The following is a 7,475-nucleotide window of genomic DNA, read 5'->3' as shown; positions in this document are numbered from 1 at the left end:
CATATAAATATACATATGTCGGTATGATTTTATTTAAATCAATTTTATATATTTAAAAAAATGTACAGTATCCTTTTCTACCCCCCTCCCCTCCTCCTTAAGAAAAAATAATTCAAGAATTTTTAAATTTATTTTATGAAATAATTCAAATTATAACAATTTTCGAAATCTCTTCTTATTAATCAAATTGAATTTGTTAATGACTCCCAGTCCCAAAAACGTTACAATTTGAAAATGCACCGTTTAATAGAAGGATTTATAACAAAAAAAATTCCAATCGGAGGGGCCGGTGTATTTTTTTCTTTTAATTTCAATGGAAAAACATAGTTCTTCTTATATTTACTTATTTATAAACAACTGCGAAGTGATTTCTTGTACATGTAAATCTAACAAAATTCTTAATCCGAAATCTAGTACAACCATGTAGATTTAAAATCGACAAGAAAAAATATTTGTAACTTCATGCGTGATGCATTTAATATAAAAAAAAATCTGTGTGACTACATATTTGTTTACTTTTTCAATGTGATTTTTTTTTTGGGGGGGGGGTCAAATTTCCTCCCAAACTTGAGTTTTTTTTCTCCGTTGTCAAAAATAGCAAAAGTTGTCTTTTTATTCTATGAATGGGATCAACCACGCAATAAACAAGGACAGAGATCTCTTCTTGTCGCCAATTTACTTTTTAAACAAGACATTTTGGATAAAAATTGTCTGCGCGTCATCGCGCATTAGTTGGCGCGGTATCTAAGTTATTTTTACCTTTACGCGTTAGAGAGTTCCTTTAAGACTTGCGATGAAAGTTACGATTTGGGAGTTACGACTTGCGATTACGACACGTTTCGTAAAACGGTCCTACGATTTGTCGTAAGATTGGAAAATTTAAGACTTACGACTTGCGATTTACGACCTTTTGTAAAACGAGCCCCAGGGCATCTTCGCTAGCCAAGGGTTTCTAATACGTTACTCCTCATAATCCCTTGGTATACGGTGTCGATAGAAGTTGTTTTTTTTTCTCGAGTTCTGATTGGGATTAGGTACACCCGTCCCCAAAACCGCATTTTTTTTTTGGTAAATGACGATATTTGCTTTCGGGATACTTCTTGACTCTTTAATCTCGGATAGAAAAACGAAAAACGCAAATCTGTGTCAAAGTTAAAATCTAACATCTTCTGTATTGATTTTACACAACTTTGCCAACATTTTTTATTTACATTGGCCAATCGGGTATCTTCCAAGTAAGCATTCTTGAGTAAGACATCGCAATTATGATTTGTTTTTGTTAATTTTTCCAATCTGAAATAATATTTGAAAAAATAAGCTGGTAAATTTTGGTATGTACAGGGAAAACACCTTATTCGATTTTTGTTGCTAAGCTTGAGGCTTTATAATGGACACCTAAAATGTTTTTAAGATAAAATTTTGGATTTTTCAAAAGGCGTTTTATCAAAATTATTGGGATTTGTATTTAAATCAGAGATCCAAATTTCTGAGGAGTATGTTAAAATTGGAACAAAAATCGTCAAGGTCATCACAAGCATGTTTTAATTAAACTACCATTTGATTGTAAAAATATACCAAGATATTTGTACTTATCAGTAATATTTATATTATTATTGTTATAATAAAATGCATTATATTTCTTTATTTTTCTGGAAGAGCAAATCAGAACCTCTTTTTTCTAAGTTTACATGCAGCTTCCATTCTATACCATATTTTGAAAGACTGTCTTTACAACTTTGGAGGCAAGAAACAAGATCATCAGCAAAAAATAAGTGATTAAAAGTTAAATCACCTAAATATACAGGGTAGTTCAAAACTTCATTTTGGGTTCAGTTTATTAATAGTGTTAGCTACAGTTTCATAGAAACCAGATTTTAATTGCTCACACATTTTATGGAATTGTTTTTTTAGCTTGTGAAAATGCTTGAATTATTTGGTGATTTTTCAAGTTATTAACCAAGATTTCTAACCTCCCTGCTCAGCATTAAGCAGTTATTTGACATCCATTCTTTTTAGGTTTGAGATGTTTTGCACGTCTATAAATTTTGTTGTTACATCCTCTAAAATTCCAAGTTTTGAAACCTGCTTCAGTATAAATTGTTGTTCGTTTTTGGACTAATGCATCAATATCTAAGTAATTTTCATCATCTAAGTCTGTATTAAGATTAATAATACTAGTTGCTGATTCTGGCTCAACTATTACTAAGGCTTGGATATGTTTATTTGTCTTAATTTACAGTCTTCCGACCACAAGAAATTACCACCAATAGGGTTACAATTTTCTTCAACATCATTCAGGAGTTCATCTTCGCTAGCCAAGGGTTTCCGATCCGATACCTAGTCTACAGTATAGGTATCGGATCGGAAACCTTTGGCTAGCGAAGATGTCAGGAGTTTTAAATATGGTTTCTCTAACCTTAAACTAGTAGAAGAAGGATATGGAAATAACGAACAGTATTCAATCTCAACGTCCATTAAACAAATATACAAAATAAGAGCAGAGCAAACACGGACCTCCGAAACATCAGAGGTGGGATCAGGTGCCATGGAGGAGTGAGCATCCCCTGCCGACTGGTCACACCCGCCGTGTGCTCGTTGTCGTAATCAGGAAATAACGGAAAAAATCCGTGGTCAATTCAGTGTATAAATAATGGACTAACAATTGGTATGAAAAACGTCAGTCAGCATTTCATTCAATGATAAATTGTATTTGCTGACAAGGTCATTGTATCGACCATAGAATTTACGAAATGATGCCTTTAAACGAGACTGTTGATATTCTTGTTTCATCAACTTGCTTGTCAATAATTTACCTCGTTTAAGAAATTATTCATACGTAGAGCATGCTCTTGCGTATCGAATCAACTGATATATAAATATTCCGTATGCAGGTGATGAAGGTATATTGCTGCATAAGTAAGGGAAATTGACGATAGAAAAGTTAAAGTCATCACGATTATCATAAAGCTTGGTTGTTAGATTACCATTAGTGTCTTTTTCAAGTAAAATATCCAAGTATGAAGCAGAAGTGTCGGACTCTTTGGTATCTTTTATCTCAAGCTCACCAGGATATATCGTGTCGACGTAGGAATGGAAATTGTCATTATTAATTGACAATACGTCGTCGATATATCTAAATGTCGAGTTGAAGGCCACAGCAAGTGTTTTCTTCTTTTCACACAAAAGATTTTGCATAAATTCTGCTTCATATGAATATAAAAATAAGTCTGCTAATAACGGAGCGCAATTTGTACCCATGGGAATTCCAATAGATTGTTGGAATACCTGGTCTCCAAAAACCACATAGATATTGTCAATCAGAAACTCAAGCATCTTCTTGATGTCAACTTCAGAGTACTTATGTGTGCAATCAGAATCTGTTTTAACGAAATAATTTTTCAAATGACCAATGACGAGGTAAGTAAACTTACGAGTTCCATTTTTGTTGAAAAAGCAGCTGTCAATGATATCAAAAAGCCTGGATTTTAATTTGTCGTGCGGAATTGTTGTGTATAAAGTTGAAAAGTCGTAAGTTTTTATGCTGTTGATTTTTGTAAAGTCTTGTGATTTCAAATTGTCCAAAAGTTCTTTAGAATTTTTAAGTATCCACATCTGATTAACACCACTTCTTGAATATATAGTTGTACAGTACTCTTGAAGTTTTTCCTTCACTACTGTCAATATTTTAGTGAGAAGTAACGAAAGAGGCTTGGTTTAACATTTACTGGAACCTGCAATGTATCTTTGTTTGTAAGGATTCTTATGAAGTTTCGGAATCCAATATATATAAGGTAGTTCAAATTCATTTTGGCTCTGTGGAATATTAAAAGTATTCAAAACTGACAGGTGATTTTGAAAAACTTCGTCCTTAGAAAGAGAAGTATATGTATAAGTAGGATTACCACTACTAGAATTAAATCCAAGTTGTTCTAGAATGCAATTTATATAATGAGCCTTACAAACGAAGACAATGTTGTTACCTGCGTTGTCGGCAGGAACCAGTACGTACTGATTGTGTAATCTATCTAATTCTTTTTTCACTTCTGGTTTATTGAACACAGAAGGATAGATGGTTTTCATTTTGCCCCTCAATCTTTTAATACGTGACTTTAACATGGATCTGATACATTTAATCCATTCTGACAAGGTGTCAATGTCTTCTTTTTCATATCTAGCCCATCGTCCGGCGTAATTTACAACAGAATCCATAATATTTATGAAATTCCGACGCCAGTTGAAGGATCGGGGTTCCCTATATTTAGGACCTTTTAAAATAAGTGATTTAAGGTCCTCATTACGAACTATTTTTACGTCACCTGTAATAACGTGTCCAGCAGGACTATAGTTATAGGGCGAAGAAGAACATGAACACGAGAGGGGATTATTTTTCAGATAGTCGATATCCAGGCCATGTAAAGTGTTTTTGTAATTGAAAAGTTTGGAAGCAATGGTCGATGTATATTTGTAGGAAATACAAGGCGTAGTCTTTAACTTGAAATATGGTGGAATACAAGACTGGAAATAATACAGTGATCAGACAATTCATTTGGTGCATCTACACTGAAATAAAAAATCTTGTGATACAAAGTATTAGAGGCTAACATAAAGCCCACTGCGCTTTTGCCATTGGAATTGAAAAAAGTTTAGAAAACAAAGGAGTCACCAAGAAATCTGCCATTTAACATCCGTAAATAAGTTGACTTACACATAGTTATAAGAAGTTCTCCATGAACATGATGAACATTTGATTTTTTGTCTAAATAATTGTGAGGGAGATTTATGTCTGGTATATAATAGTTAGGGACTGGACAATCTGAGAAGGTTTGTGTTATTTCGTCTGATGACAAGTAATCATTTAAACCCCTCGTTCTGGCATTAAAATCGCCACACAAAAGATCTTCCCCTTCTTTCATATATTCAGTTATTTCATTTTCACTTGATTAAATACAATATCTGATAAATCTTTTCTGCAGTAGGGCTTTATATAGCAAAAACAACAGAATAAATTGAGCGAGTATATTAAGAAAACATTCTATTACACAGAATGCAATCAAATACCAGGACTTTTAATGCTTATAGACTTTGAAAAGGCTTTTGATACTATCTCGTGGAATTTTATTTATGAAACACTTGATTTTTTTCAATTTTGGAACATCAATTAAAAGCTGGATAAAGACTTTTTACAGCAATATTAAGTCCTGTGTCATACAAAATGGGTTTATCTCTAATTATATATATCCAGAAAGAGGATGTAGACAGGGGGATCCTATATCTCCATACCTCTTCCTATTGTGTGCTGAAATTTTGGGTATTTTAATTCGCAAAAATGAAGATATAAAAGGTATAACAATAGATGGAGAAGAGTATAAGATTTCTCAGTATGCAGATGACACATCACTTATTTCTGATGGATCACCTGAATCTATGGATGGAATTCTCAGAGAATTAGACTACTTTGCAAATTTATCAGGGCTCAAAATAAATATTCAAAAAACGAAAATGATATGGATTGGTAGTAAAAAATTTTCAAAAGATGTATATCATCATTCTAGGTGGAAGTTAGACTGGAATAGCACAACTTTTGATCTTTTAGGGATTAAGTTTTCTGTAAATTTAAAAGACATGATTGATCTTAATTATACATCAAAGTTAAGTGAAATTAAAAAGGTATTGAATCAGTGGAAACTAAGAAAATTAACCCCTATTGGTAGGTTAACTGTAATAAAGACATTGATTATCCCTAAATTAAATCACTTGATTCTTACTTTACCTAATCCACCATTAGAAATTATAAAAGTATTTGAGGATGAAATTTATTTTTTTCTTTGGGGAAGTAAAGTTCATAAAATAAAAAGAAATACTATAATTCAAGACTACAAGGATGGTGGCCTTGGAATGGTTGATTATTCAGAGTTTATAATAGCATTAAAATCAAGTTGGATAAGAAGATTAATTCACTCTGATTCTAAGTGGGTAAAATTATTTCAATCACAAATAAACACAGATATTAAAAATCTTTGGTTAATGGGTACAGACTTTACCGGTAAACTATGTAAGAAAATAACAAACACCTTTTGGGTAGATGTCCTTAAAAGCTGGCTCAAAATATGCTTTGCAGAGCAAGAGAAAAATAAAATGATATTCCAAGAACACATACGGTATAATCCAAAAATAATCATGGGTGAGTCATCTGTCTTTCTTAAAAGCTACTTTAATGCTGGTTTTGCTTTTATAAGTGACCTGTTCAACATGGATAATAATTTCTTAAGTTTAGACACTTTTAAAGAACTTGGTGTAAAAACAAATTTTGTTGAATTTTCTGGTTTGAAACAGGCTGTGTGTGATAGATATCAGCAAAAACCAAATGAATATATTTATTTCTTATGGTCCAAATTTACCCAGTTCTGTGAATATGTTTTACATTAATATGAAAGGCTGTAAAGACATGTATGACATTCTTATTAATAGAAAGAAAGAAACAAGTACTTCCATTCTAAAATGGAATGAAAAGGGATATCTATTCACCATGCAAGAATGGAGTAAAATTTTTGAACTCCCATTTAAAATTACACAAAAATCTAAACTGCAGTGGCTACAATTTCAAATTTTACATAGAATAGTTCCTACAAATTTATATCTTTTTAAACTTAAGATAAAAGAATCTCCAGCATGCAGTTTCTGTAAGACTGACATTGAGTCAATTGAACATCTTTTTGTTGAATGTAATTTAGTAAAAGAGCTTTGGAGTGATATTGAGGAATGGTTTTTATGTAAGTTTAATATATCTGTAATTTTTGACAGAACAACAATATTATTTGGCAAACATAAGAATAAGGATGTCCATAAAGTGCAAAATTTGATGACACTGATAACTAAGAATTATATTTTTTCAACTAAATATAAAAATCCTTCTGTTCTAAGCATAATGCCTTTAAAAACAATTATTGTGGAAAGATTCTTGATTGAGAAATTTTTACTTTTGAAACAATGTAGATATACAGAGTATGAGAAAAACTGGCAGAGCATCTGTGATATGATATGATTCACATGTACAAGTCTACATATAAATATGTATTTAAGAATTTTTGCAAGAAACAAAATCTTAATCTTTATACCTCCCCCCTTAATGTAAAGAAAAAAAAACAACACTATGCCCCCTATATATTTTTTTTTTATTTTCTCTTTTGGATGTTCTTTTCTCTCTCCTTCTCCCTCTCTCTTCTTCTCCCCTTTTCCTATCCTATATTAAAACAACTTTCACATGTGTTTGATCAAATTTGAACTTGTGGATGTCTTTCTGTAAATTTAATACTTGTATACCTATCTATATTAGATACTTCAAGGAAGATATATTTGTGAACATACTATTGTATATACTTGTTGGATATAAACGTGAAAGTTAAAATAAAAATAAAAAAAAAACTTTTTTAGTTAACGTCATATTATATCCAAATTTGGTACAAATGTTTTAACAA

Source organism: Saccostrea cucullata, unplaced genomic scaffold, assembly GCF_032062105.1.
Source record: "Saccostrea cucullata isolate Sc308-1 unplaced genomic scaffold, CSIRO_AGI_Scuc_v1 ctg936, whole genome shotgun sequence".
NCBI lineage: Eukaryota > Metazoa > Mollusca > Bivalvia > Ostreida > Ostreidae > Saccostrea > Saccostrea cuccullata.
Note: the sequence above shows the minus strand (reverse complement) of the source record.